We start from the raw sequence: 14,443 nt of genomic DNA, 5'->3' as shown, positions 1-14,443 counted from the left end.
ATTTGGAGCATCTATTAACTTCAAACGAAGTTGTGTGTCCATCTGCACCCATAAAAATTAGGCCCTTGATGTTGGGCTCCCCAAAACGAATATAGTCTAAATGAGTGGACAAAAGTTTGGACTGGAAGTTTGCAGGATCGGGTGCTAATAGTGGTCAAACCTGAAACTGGGTTATGAGCTGCCAGTCTGTAACCAAATTGAAAAGTAACAGCTTTAGTAACTCAAGCCAGCATATTTCTCTCTAGTTAGCAAGTCCTGAACACCCAAGATATATGGCTACCTTAAACTTAGCATAAGTGCAGATTCTAGTGTAAATACAGTAGCCTAAAGGTACCAACATAATAAGGGGCTGTAATAAAATCTCAGCTCTCACATTACCCATCTAGTTGTGAGGCTTATCAGAAGTCCTCTTAAATACCCTTATTAAAATACCATCAAGACAGCGCTAGATTTTGTCCTACATTTTGTGTAGGGTCTGCGTGACTGGTGCAGAGCTACAGAACAGGCCCGCTCGAGGCAAGCTGACAGGTCATTATTTTGTGTCCTACAAATTCTATGAGCTGATAAGAAAACTCCACCAATTTGATGTTTTATCAGTTTGTGGGCTTGGAAAAAGAAATTATTTCAGTCTAGATAACGATTCTATTTCTTTGCAGCAAATTAGAGTTTTACTTCTCATGGGGACTCCACCAAAAAAATAATAGCAGGAGCTGAGACAGGCCAGATCACATACCCATCAGCAGAAAGATTGTGTCACAGCTTACTGAAATGTCTGTGTAAATTGTAAGGAGACTAAAATGGCTCCTTTTGAGAAGGCGGGGGGGGGGGGGGGAGGGGGGAATATGAACAGGGTTGCAGGAGAAAAAAATCTAGTTGGGGAGATTTGAAGACCCCAGGCAAAGTAAACACATGGAAACCCAAGAAAGGCTCATGAGATGATTATAAAGACTGGTGGATAGTTCAGTAAATCATTAAACAGTATCCAAGTCAAATATGCCAACGAATGCCATTAATTTAACACTAACTACAGTATAAATGTATGTTTAATAGGATGAACCCACGCTCAGGATTTTATGATTTCTGGTTGCCGATTTCAGCTAAGGGACACGGCCTCAACTAGCATAAATCAGCTTCGTCCCTCTGAGGCTCTTGCCTCTCTATCTAGGTTCTCATATAAGGTCTCAAATTGTGGTATATGAGCCTCACGTCTATTAATTCATTTACCTTCACATGTCTGGGACCGGGGTGGGAGCTGGCAGGCTTCCCGGGCCCCTGGGCGAAGGGGCGGAGGCAGGCTCTGCACTCCCAGAAGGGCTGAGGCTGAGACCAGCTATTGCTCAGCACTGCCCAGAGCACTCGGAATTGCCCTTCTCTTCTCTCAGCTCTCCCTCAGAGCTACCTGAAGTGTGCTATGTGGGCCCCACCCAGGGCCGGCTCACGGCATTCCTGCGCCCAGGGCAGCGGTGCGCGCGACACATGCGCAGCTTCGCCCTGGGTGCACGGCGCATGCGCGGCCCCGCCCCCCATGCGCCCATAGTCAGTGAAGCCTGGATTTAAATATCCCTGGCTTCATTAAAATAAAAATGGCCGCCGTGCTGTGCCGGCTCAGCTGATTGTCGGCACAGCACGAGAGTCAAGACGCGGATTGGTCGACAAGGGAAGCCTTTGTCGACCGCTCCCTTATGCCTCGTAAAACAAGGTTTACAGGAGTGGTCAACAAAAGCTTCCTTTGTCAACTGATCCGTGTCTTAACTTGCATGCTGTGCCGATGATCACAGCACGGTGGCCATTTTTATTTTAATGAAGCCGGGGATATTTAAATCCCGGCTTCATTGACTACGTTGGGTAGTCTAATTTACATGCCTCTGTTGCCAGAGGCATGTAGTCTAGACATACCCTTAGTTACCCAGACTCCAAGTCACTGTTTTCTCCATCCTGGGAAGCCAACTTCCAAGGTGGTGGACACCATTGGCTACTGCTTGGCAGCAGGGTGACACTAGTTTCAGAATGATATGCTGGTGTCAGAAGAGACAAACCAGGCCCTGCTACTTTCTTCCTTGTCTGTAAGAATTCAGGACCTTCCAACGCCAGGATTTTGATACAGCAGGGCAGGGCTCAGATTCGTGAGAGGACGTGCACCAAGAGGTGGATGGCGTTATCCAACTTCTTAGCTCCAAAGCAGCCATAATAGGTGGAAATGGGAGACGGGCATCCCCCTCTATAGCCACCAACAACAGAAGAAGTGGAGTTAAAGAACAGAGCTTGCCAGGCAAGCTTCAGGTCTGCCTCCTTTTAGTAAAAACTGTCATGTTGCGGAGGAAGGGCAAGTGGTAGATGGACCTCTTTGGATTTTATTAAATCGTTCGGCCTAGTCCTTCACAAAACATAGCTCAGAGTTCATACTAGTCGGCGTGGCTTTGAATGGAGGCGGGAGCACTTGGAGTGAAGGGTCAGGATGAACATCCTGTACCAAACTACTGGGAGGTGTGCAATGGTGGGGACAGTGCAAGAATGTGAGTTAAAACTTATTTTAGTATTGTCATTAGCAATACAGGAGAGGGAGTAACCAGCTCGTCACACATCATAAGGCAACTGGGGAAGAGCTGAGCACACGCAGGAGGAGAAAGGAAAAATGCAGAAAAGGTCTAGAGACCTGACTCGAGTATGTGCAACAGAGGACAAACCAGGCCAAATCCTGACAGGTTCTGAGCATCCGCCACAACTCTTGCTATGTCTCTCAGCCAGATCCTGAGCTCTCCCTCATGGATGGCCCAAGGCACTTGTGGATCTGGTCCGAGGGGATCCGTGAGGCTAAGGGCAAGACCTCTATCCAATCTGAAGCAAACTGGAAAACTCCGCCCTGGTTGGCACAATCCAGAAAAACCCAGAACAAGATCCTGGCAAAGCTTCTTCCTCCTCTACCCCCCGCCCAAGACACTCCTCATAGGTATTTCCGCAGATGGGACCTGCGGGGCTCTTGGCATTAGACCCACTCCCATTTTCTTCAGTATGGAGATTGCTTGAAGAAAAGCCCAGGGCCCAGTTTTGCCCCCTCCCTTACTCATGACCATTAATTCTTTATTTACTGGGCTAGGTTATGCCACACCCACCTTCCTGCACTGCCAAGGAACATCCCAGAGATTACTCAGAGGAGAGGAGGTGGGTAGGTAGGAATTTGCTTTTGGCCTATATACCAGTAAGCCCTCTGCACCAGCTCGCTGCAGCCCTGACACCATTCCATACCTCTCTTGCCTACTTGTGCTTGGATGGAGGGGCAGTTCAAGGCACTGTCATTTCTAAACAGCACTCACTTACTTGTCCACACCCAGACCCCAGGTGCAAGCAGCTCCTGCAGGTATGCAAGGGGAGTTCTTACTCTCTCTTATGCCCCTGGGCAGCCATGTGGTATAGGAACCAGTCTAACCCCGTGGGACTACTCCAGGAATGAAGGCATTTCACAACATGTGTAACACTGGCATAATGAGGCCTGAACAAAGGACAATAGGACCTGGCCAATTGTTATCAAGGTGCTCAGAGAGGGCTCAGTACTTCTCAGGATTCATCCCATACAAGCAACAGAGTCAGCAACCCGGCTGTGTGATGACACAAAGTCTGAGCAGTAGCTGATACAAATCAGAGTAGCTCAGATCAATGGATTGGAACCAACTTACACCACTGGGGGATCTCCCCCATACTCTTCAGCTCATTTAAATCATAAACATCTGGGCTACGTCTACACTGGCCCCTTTTCCGAAAGGGGCATGCTAATTTTAAACTTCAGAATAGGGAAATCCACGGGGGATTTAAATATCCCCCACGGGATTTAAATAAAGATGTCCGCTGCTTTTTTCCGGCTTGTAGATAAGCCGGAAAAAAGCGTCTAGATAAGCCGGAAAAAAGCGTCCTACAAAGTAGGAATAAGAGATCCTCCGGAATAAGGCTTTATTCCGGAGGATCGGGCCAGTCTAGATGCTTTTTTCCGGCTTATCTACAAGCCGGAAAAAAGCGGCGGACATCTTTATTTAAATCCCGCGGGGGATATTTAAATCCCCCGCGGATTTCCCTATTCTGAAGTTTAAAATTAGCATGCCCCTTTCGGAAAAGGGGCCAGTGTAGACGTAGCCCTGATGTCCTTTTGTTCTGTCAGTGAATGTTGGGTTCTCTGTCACCAGGCAGGTCTGCATTAGGGAGCCAGGCATGAGGAAATTGCAAGTCATTCATCAAAGTGTTAAGCAGAAATCCTTTGGCATAACATAGATCTAGATAGATGGTAAAATATCTGTTTCTGCTTCTTACAGATAGGGTGACAACATAAAAGGAAATACAGGCATCTATAAAGCACGATAATCTTCTCAACAGACTGATGGAAAGCAACATGTTGCAGTTCCGTCACCATACATTTTAAAAAAAATATTTTGTTCTTTTTTGGAGGGGTTTAGGCTTCTACTGACTCATCAGTTTCCCAGACTGGCAGTCGCTGCACACCCTCGAGTCTTACTGAGGCCCATAGTGGCTGATGGTGCTCAGCATTTCAGAGGAGATGCTTCGTGCCTTGCAAGATCAGGCCCCAAGAAAGGCTAAAAAGTCAGAACAGTAACATTTTTCTGGTAAACCCTGTTTCCTAAATCCCCTAACTCTTCTTGCAGGTAAACAACCTCAGAGTAGCAGGAATTTATACTCACAATTCCTCTTGTCTCCGTTTCAAATCTCAGACAGATGTTCCCTGTGCACCCTGGACCATCTCCTGAAAAATTAAAAGAGGGGGAAAAAATCAGACCAGTTGAAGATCTCAGCCTGATGGCCACAACCTGCCTTTCCTTGGTTCCCTTGAGTAGCACTTCACTCTGCAAGTAGCCTGGGAATCTGGCTAAGGATGAAGGCCTGATTATGATGTAAACTGGTTTAGCTCTACTGGCTGATTTACACCAGCATATTGGGACTGACAACCAGAACCAGGCCTGAGACCCTCTCAACACATACCCCAGCTTCATGAACTCACTTTTTTACTGTAAAGGTATAGCACAATTTCATATCCATTGCCTCATGGATCATGCTTACAATGTCCAGATCAGCTGATTCCCCTGCATCTTACCCTTCTTTGTGTTCCACTACTATACCTGTTGTTCTGTAGCATGAAATTACTTAGCAGAACCACACAATGGACTCAGAGGTGCTGCCTAAACTGGTCTGGCATCTCCTGGAACATTAGCTGCACCCTAATAGTCTGGGGTCAGAGAATATCAAAGTGTGCAAATACACTCACACACTTGGAACTATGTTCACTTCAATGTGAAGGCTGTGTTGCATGTAAGGGCCTTATGGATTCTGAACTGTATGGGACTTTGTGTATATGAAATACCAGCAAACCACAGAGTAACATATACACACAGCCCCAACCTGGGACCTCTGGAGCTTAGTGCATGAGCCTCTACTGCATGAGCTAAAAGCCGGTTGGCTCTCAGCAAGGGCTGTAGAGCAGACTCATTCTCCCAGGCTACGTCTAGACTTCTGGTATCCCGGAAAAGCAACACCGTCGAAGCGGACGCCCTCTTTCACCATCCCTAGAAATCTGGTTCTATGAGGCATAAGGGATGTGTTGAAAGAGCACTTTTTTCCAAAATTTGGAGCCATGTAGACCCGCCAAATTTTGGAAAAGCCTCTTTCAAAAGTAAATTAGAAAAAGATATCCAATTTGTATACCACAAATTGCATTTCTTTTTCCAATTTAACACTGCAGTCTAGTCGTAGCCTCAGTGAGCCCCCACTTGTAACGTCAACAGACTCCAGTCATCTGCAGACGGAATCAAACTGAGGACCTCTGGACATTAGTGTATGAGCCTTTACCACATGAGCTAAAAGCCAACTGGCTCTCAGCTAAGCTGCTATACATTCATCTAGCCTGTCTGGGGCTGTAATAGACTCCTGTACGGCACAGATCAGCCACACAAGAGAATCTGTAACACTTATTCACCAACAACAAACAGTCTGGTAGCACTTTGAAGACTAACAAAACATGTAGATGGTATCATGAGCTTTCATGGGCACAGTCATCTGAAGAAGTGGGCTGTGCCCACGAAAGCTCATGGTACCATCTACATGTTTTGTTAGTCTTTAAAGTGCTACCAGACTATGTGTTGTTTTTTAAGTGTATCCTGTACAGACTAACTTGGCTACCCGCTGAAGCTTTTGAACATATTCACCAGTCGGACACATTAGCAAATGGTCAAGCCACCACTTACATCTTGTTTAATTTTGAATACTCTGGTTTGCTAAACAAAATGTTGCTTACCATTATTTAAATGTAGTATTTCATCAGTGACTATATCTGCCATTGTGTGGGTATAAGCCAGGTAGTTTACGTTCATGATTGCCTTTGTTTTAATAATACCATAGTGAAGATAAGAAAAAGCAAAACATGGTTCAATAGCAGCTAACAGTGCAGCAATAACTTGCAAACATTGCACTCCTACATTATCAAGATATTGACTGTCTATTTCAAAACAGAGAACAAAGCACCTACATGCCACAGAGACAGGGTAATTAGATCAGATTAGACAGGTATCTAAGATGCTAGATTAACTAATGGAATATACAGAGTCTAAAATGTGGCACACTTTAATTCAAGGGATTCTAAGTGGACGGTAGTTGTGCTGAAGTGGAAGTCATAGAAATGTAGCACTGGAATGAGCCAACCACATAGTATTTGGAACAGAGTGGGTAACTGTATTATCTTCATTTGAAATATGTGCTGATATCCCACTGCTTTCATATGTGTCAGTGTTTCCCTGAATCAGAGCTTCAGTGTTTTGCCTAATTGGCACATTGCATGTGCATTTACCTGATTTGCATGCACAACCATAGGTGCACTTCTGAAAGCACATTTTTTTAATCACCTTTTCAATATCTGGCCTGGTCAGAACACAAACATCTTCACTAAAACAAACCAAATAATTTTTTCTCATGGAAAAATCTTTTGAGTTTACTACTTGCTACAGTACACTGTTTTGTGGAACTCAAACCTAGCAACACTGTGGCAGCAGTGAAAGCAAAACTGATTAGAAACTAGAAATTGATGAAGAATCCAGATAGGCTTAAGTCTTCAGCTTAACATGGCCTGAAATTTGGATTTGAACAGGAAGATATATTTTTTTTAAACAGTGGATTTTCAACAGTCAACGAAGATACAACACAATTGGTGTTTCTCTAGGATCTAGCAGAATGCGGCAGAGTTGGAGTCATTCAAATAACAGAAAATAGTCATGCACTGTGCTTAATCTAGTTGTTTACATTTGACATAGGCAGATAAAATTTGATTTTTTCATATTTGCTAAATTTTAAATTAGAAGATGCCAACAAAACATAAAAGATGATGGCTCTAAGTAGTCATTTACAGCTGGAGTCTCAGTCAACGGTGGAGACAACAAACTACTGGGTGAATCTACACTACAGCATTTCTCTGGAAAAACAGCTGCTTTTCCAGAAAAACAATACTTGCGTCCAGACTGCCATTGAGTTCTTTTAATAGAAAGTCGAAAGAATGGAGAGGTTTTTCCGACAGCAGTAAACTTCTTTCTATGAGGAAGAAGCCTTTTTCCAAAAAAGCTTTCTCGGAAAAAAATCATGTGTGGATGCAGAAGAGGGAGTTCTTTCGAAAGAAGAAGACTCCAGGAAATAATACGGGGGCCCTGGTGGCCACTCCGTCCATACTAATCACAACTTAAATGCGAGATAACGTCCGATCAATGGGGATGCTATCTTTCGAAAAAGCAGATCTCTTTTTCATTGTGCTTTTGCTGCGTGGACGCTCTCTTTCGAAATAAGCTTTTCTGGAAGATCTAGAAATCTAGATGTAGCCTGAGACTGCTTATGTGCATTTCCTGGTTGGTTTCCTCCTTCCTCTTCTATTGGAATCCTGAACCAGCCTCTATGGGACATTGTGTTATGAAATGGTGCCAATTCCATTTTCTCTTCAAATCTACAAGTAGGCTAATGTACCCAAATAAACAAATAAGGGGCTTCAAGTATTTTAAAAAAATATTAAATGTGTGCAATAATTATAGTTTACACAAGTTCAAGTAGTGAAAAGGGAACAGAACCCCTTCAGTGTGCTGTATTTGCCTTTGTCACACAGCTCAGGTCTTAAATAATGACATTTATTTACACAGTAAGCAATGCCTGCAGTCACAGGTAACTTTTATATTGCACAGAGGTTTGTGCAACATCCCCTTGGCTGCACTGTGTTCAGTGATCTCACAGTACAGACTGCAAAGCCAGTGGTATAATCGCACAGCAAAAGCGAGCCTTTTCTGTCACTAATGATGCTGTTTGCTTTTGAGACTCTGGAGCTCTTCTGACCTTGTGCACTTAAAGCCTGACCTCCTTTCCTAGCCCCAGCCCCAGTTCAGATCATTAGCTGATGAGTAACCACTCTGCTCTGGACTAAATGGCTCATTTGGTGCTAAATAGCAGAAAGTCAACAACAAAGGGGCAAAAAGCTTAATGTGGTCCATTGTCAACATAACCACAGGTCTTATCCCTGCAGTCCCTAGTCAGGCAAATCTCCCACTGAAGTCAGTGGGTACCTGCAACGGACTGGTTTGGCGTATGAGATCATTGGGTGAAATCCTAGCCTGACTGAAAATTCCCATTGGTTTGATCAAAGTCAGGTTTTCCTCTAGTGGCTGACAACAGCAACGATAACACCCCAATAGAATTCTCCTTTCTATTTTGGAGATGGGGACCTCTATATTTGCTGATGAAGGTCCCAGATACAGTCCCCTCAGACAACATGGTTTGCAACAAAGTCCAGGGTCACCAATTGTAGTCCAGAAGGAGCCTCCTAGGAGAGTCAACATAATGTGCTGGGCTACACAAGAGGCTGTGGTGCATGATGGTTCCATTCTAAATAGGCGTGACAAGCGACCTGCGTTTCAAGAGCAGATCGGGACATTTTCTGAAGACAGCAAACAAATCATCACCCTCTCCGCATAACTACCAGACTAGAGCACAGCCAGCAGAACAAAAGAGGCACTGCTTCCTGCTGTCCTTCCAGAATGGGAGGCCATTTGCTTTGAGCCAATCCAGAAACGTGTTCTCTTCTTGTATTCCCCAGAGTCTGAAAGAGATGATAAGGCCTAACAACTGGGCTGTATTGTGGCTTTTCTTGTAGCCACAAGTTTCCCTTTTAGCTAGCTGGGCTGAATTCTGGATGAACCAAACACCTCCTACTGGACATAGAGTCAGGTTTCTAATTAACCTCTTTTGACTCTGAATGCCTCATTAACATGTCACGGCAGATGTCCCATGAATTTATGCTTCCTAGCACAGAATTGCTATAAGGGAAGACTTTGCCTCTCATTAGCACGCTGAGCTCTGTGCCCTTCCGCCTGGTGTGCCAGACCGGGAATCATCTGCAATATTTTGCATGAATATTGTCTATGCCTCAGTTTCCCCTATGCACGGCTAAGTAGGTGGTGGGGAAAGGTTGTTTACCCAGGTGCGACTGATGCCTGCCTATCTGAGGCCTTGGCCCCATGTCCATGGGGGAGTCTGAGCAAAGCAGACAATGCCACTGCAAGTGGCAGGACATTTGGCACTTAGCAGCTAACAGCCATGGATCACCTATCCTGCCGTAAGAAGGCAGCCATGTTTGACCAGCTGGAGAACAAAGGGCTGAGAAGGAGGGCCACGTGACTGTGTTTGTCAGGGAACAAGAACAAAGGACAGGGGCAGTGGGGTGCAGTGAGTGTGGAGGTATTGGAAGGGGGGAAAGACTCTCCTGGTCTGGGGAATAAGGGACCAGAGGGCGCTGAGCTCTGGGCTGAGATTAGGGTTGCCAGATGGTTGAAACAAAAATAACGAATACCCTCCCCCCCAAAAACAAAAAAAACACTGGGAAAAAATTCTGTTGAAGGAAAAAAAAGGGGGGGGGGAGACCAAAATTGTTGAGCAAAAAAAGACTTAAGCAAAAAAAAAAAAAAAAATTAAATAAAACAGCATGTCCCCTTTAAAAGTGAGTGCAGGGATAGGAACAGGGGAAAAGTTGAGCACTAAGACCCAGGGGAAGCATTGCTTCCCCTTGGTCAGCTGCCATTTTATGCAGCAGCCTTACAGAACCAGGTAAGCATGGGGGCTGAGGTCGGGGGCTGGGGGTGTTGGGAGCCAGGAGGGGACTTGAGGGTGGGGGGAGGCCAGGCGATGAGCGTTTGTAGGGTTGCCAGGTGCCCGGCATTTTCACCTGTTGGCCGGAGGGGAAAAAATCAGAAAATACCGGACATTTTAGGTGTCTGATATTCTCTGAATATTTTTACCGGACAGGAGGCGAAAATACCAGACAGTCCGGGTGAATACCAGACACCTGGCAATCCTAGCTGAGATGGACCACACTGTAACATTTTGTTCTTTGTGCCAACCAAGGACTTTCTATTCTGTGCACCAGGAGCTAATGAACCCTGCAGCTTTCGCCATGCTGGCTAGGAGTTACTGCAGTTTGGGGCAGGTGGGGGTGCAGGGTTCCCTTTTGGGTGTACAAGTCACTCTCAGGTGTCCAACTCAAGTGGACTCATTGAAGGAAGCTTACAATGTGAAGCAGGGTCACTCAAGGTCCATGACACCACTCCCAGGCTATGTCTAGACTGCATCCCTCTGTCGACAGAGGGATGCAAATCAAGCTCGTCAAAATTGCTAATGAAGCTGGGATTTAAATATCCCACACCTCACTGGCATAAATACGGCATAAATCAAGCACATCAAAATGGAGTTTTTTCGGGAAAAAAAAGGTTAGGCGCAGATCTGTCAAAAATAAAGCCTTTTTCAACAGATCCTGTAAACCTCATTTTTTGAGGACTACAGGATCTGTCAAAAAGGGTTTATTTTCGACAGATCCGTGCCTAGACTGCTTTTTTTTTTTTTAAAAATCTGTTTAAAAAAAAACGGTGGCCATGTTTATGCTAATGAAGCCAGGAATATTTAAATCCTGGCTTCATTAGCAATTTCGATGTGCTTGATTTGCATCCCTCTGTCGACAGAGAGGTGTAGTCTAGACGCACTCCCAGGGTGGTAAAATCAAGTGCCTTACCTTAATGAGAGAGCGTAACCCTAACGGGTTGGCACACTCAAGGGTTCTTCTCAGAGACTTTTCAAGAGCACTGGCCCATGGATCCATGCCCCACCTGACGTGAATAGCTGGAAGGAGCTGCCACTGCAAAAACCTGCAAAAGACAAGGGGGCTCTCTATCTATCTCTATCTGACCATCTCCGGCTGATGAGTATATTAAGACATGGAACTTTAAGTCATTAATTTAAGAACTGGGAAGTAGAGGAGAGGCTCTGTTTCAATACACAAAAAAGTTTACAGCTGTGTAGGTGTCATGCCTGTTGCTATGCTGCAGGATGTGGGTAATCTGGAGTCTCCTGGCACCAGAAGGAATAAAATTCAGATTCTCCTGCTCCAGATACAAAGACCCCTACTTGATTTAAAGGAGGATCTTCGTCAGGTATTTGCAGTAAAAGGCCTGACACACAACTGAACAATGCTGATTTAATCTAGCAAAGGACAACAGCATGCATACACAAACACATGGAGCATTATTGCAATATGTGTGGGTGCATTGGCTAATGTTATAATTCAAGAGCTACTCTGATAATGAGAAACTGGAGGACTTACTTCCACCCAGAGAAACCACGCAAATCACTCCCTGACAGAGATATTTTTCCTATCTGTTAAATAAACCTCTCCTGGCTAGACAGCATTACTGAACAGCTATTGGATTAACACCTTTTGTTGAACTGGAAAGCAGATGCTGGTACAGGCTGGCTAAGAGTGTCTCCATTCTGCTCATTACCGTTACAACCATCTACTCATTTTAGTTGCTCAACACTTTTAAAATCATTTTTTTTCATCTTCCCTGACATTGCCAGTTATGGGAATTGCTGTCTTAAAGCCAACAAACACAAAGGCACTTTCTTGGGGTTTGGCTTCATTAGCCAAGAAATCTCCACGGTGACAGAATTCAGCTCAAACTTTTCCCTCAGGCACAGCTTGTCCCTGGGGTCCTTTCCTCAGCCCTGCTTTCCCTATGTCCCATATCCATGCTCTCTGTAAAGTCACTGCTAGCCAGATGACAGAAGGAGTCACCATCACTAGTGAATCAGCAGAACCCACTTAACCATGTCCCAGCAAACTTCGCACCTGCTAGCAATGTAGGGAGTTAAAGGCAAACACAACAAGACTTTTACAGAAAGAAAGTTGCCACGGGGGTAAAATCCTGGCCCAAGTGAAACAATAAGGCCGTGTCTATGCTTACACAGAGATCCAACTGTGGTGGTTGATCTTCTGGCGTTTGATTTAGTGGGTCTAGTTTAATCCCGTCAACTTCCTGCTGGGGAGATGGCGCCAAAGTTCAAATTAAGGTATGTCAACTCCAGTGACGCGATTAATGTAACTGGAGATATATATCTTAATTTGAACTTCCATGTAGATGTGGCCAAAGAAAAGCCCAATTATTCTCTTTAGGATAAAGAGTTCATGTTCAGAATTGCCATTCAGCTACTACTGTGATGAGCATCCTAAAAACATAAGAACGGCCATACTGGGACAGACCAATGGTCTATCTAGCCCAGTATCCTGTTTTCTGACAATGACCAATTTCAAATGCTTCAGAGGGAATTACCAAGTGATCTATCTTTTATCCTTCAGTCCCAGCATCTGCGGTCAGAGCTGAGGGACACCCAGAGCATAGGGTTGTGTCTAAGTTTGCCAGCAGTGTTCCCTGTAAGCTGTGCTTGTGTGGCCACTCAGAAGAGCTTCAAATGCCGCTCAGCCTATTAGCACAGCTAGGTTTTGTGTTTCTATTGGTGGTGCACATTTGCACCTGTCTTGGTGCACATACAAATTTATTCTCAACATGCATGGAAATGCTTAAAGGGAACATTGGTTGCCAGCTCTCCAGGATTGGCCTGGCGTTATGTGAAGGGGTAAATAATAGTTCCTTATTCCTTTTCTTTACATCATTCACAATTTTATAGACCTCTATCATATCCCCCTTTAGTCATCCCATTTCCAAGCTGAACGGTCCCCTTTCTTATTAATCTCTCCTCATCTGGAAGCTGTTCGATACCCCTCATCATTTTTGCTGCCCTTCCTCTATATCTTTTCCATTTCTAATATATCTTTTTTTGAGATGGGGTGACCAGAACTGCACTCTGCATTCCAGGCGTAGGTGTAAACCACAGATTTATATAGTGGCATTATGATATTTACTTGTCTTATTATCTGTCCCTTTCCAAATGGTTCCTAACATTCTGTTAGCTTTTTTGATTGCTGCTGCATACGGACTGTAAAAGACCGACTATGTCATATTCACCAGCCCTCTGCCAACGCAGGGTTACTCTTTGCAATGGAAATCGAGAGTCTTATTATCAGAGTTATGAATAGTGAAGGACTGGCAGCAATGAATAATAATTAGCAATAAAACAGGAAGTCATCATCCAGACAGTGCAGTGACACAGTTTAAGGTACAGGTTGGATGCTGAACCCTAAGTAACCTTCTCAAAATCCAACTTCAAAAATAGTTCTGAAAATTAATTCTAATATGCACTGTTATTTGGTCATTTATTTATAATACCTTAGGTATTATTCTTTATCTTTCTAACAGATCTCTGCATTTTACCCCAGACATTTATGGGAATTTATTACTGATTTATTTCTTAGGCTTTGTTCCTACAACTACTACATCTAAGTGGAGCCCAGCTGAAGTGATAGGGGTTCAGACAGGCATAGCAGTCTGCTATCGATTGCAGGATTGGAGCCATGGGTTGTTAGAGATAATTTCTTCCTGTGTTTTTATATGATGCTTAGAACAACAAAGCCCTAAACCGAACAGAATGTCTCAGCACTCCCACCGCAGAAATAAGCAAACAATCATAATTCAAGGAAAGGGACAGCCAATAGGAAAAGTCACTAGATAATAGTGTATGAACTATAAAAATTGAATGCATTAAAACCAGTCTTGCAAGGAGCACCTGCTTTGTTCCTTAATGTGGATAGCATCGACATAATAGTGAAAATTACCATGTTGCATTCTGCAAGACATCAGAATGACTCTCTTTTATAAAAGTAGCCCAATTGGCAAGCCAATTTAAATTTTACCATAATCTGCAGATCTCATAAAGTTTACAGCTCCAATCATACGCACTCAGTTCAGTGCTTCAGACTGAGTGCATAGACAATTTTTTAACAACTCAAGGCAGATATATGTCAACAGATCAAATATAAGCAGAGATTGATGCTGCAGACAATGTATGGGAGCAGAGATCTGATCATTACAACCAGAAGTCTGCTCATTGCAATCACCACCCGCACAAGTGTAATGATACTTATCTGTATACTAGAAGATTTACCTGGAATTGCTCGGGTCCTTAACTCATTTAATTTTTGTTTTTC

The 14,443-nt window shown here is 44.2% G+C and overlaps 1 protein-coding gene across 4 annotated transcripts in view; it reads right to left on the bottom strand.

Annotated features, from left to right (window-relative positions):
- Nucleotides 1-14,443, bottom strand: part of ZBTB7C (zinc finger and BTB domain containing 7C) — a 320,248-nt gene that overhangs the window by 147,481 nt on the left and 158,324 nt on the right. For 2 of the 4 annotated variants that reach the window (XM_075932699.1, XM_075932698.1), the window contains exons 2-3: nucleotides 11,078-11,210; nucleotides 4,683-4,744 (exon numbers count right to left, since the gene is read on the bottom strand). The gene's annotated coding sequence lies outside the window, so the exon portion shown is untranslated. The remainder of the gene's footprint in view (nucleotides 1-4,682; nucleotides 4,745-11,077; nucleotides 11,211-14,443) is intronic. The other 2 variants (XM_075932697.1, XM_075932700.1) reach the window with 1 other exon arrangement.

This window comes from Pelodiscus sinensis, chromosome 6 (genome assembly GCF_049634645.1).
Source record: "Pelodiscus sinensis isolate JC-2024 chromosome 6, ASM4963464v1, whole genome shotgun sequence".
NCBI lineage: Eukaryota > Metazoa > Chordata > Testudines > Trionychidae > Pelodiscus > Pelodiscus sinensis.
The sequence above is the reverse complement of the archived record's forward strand: the minus strand, read 5'-3'. Positions and strand labels throughout refer to the sequence as shown.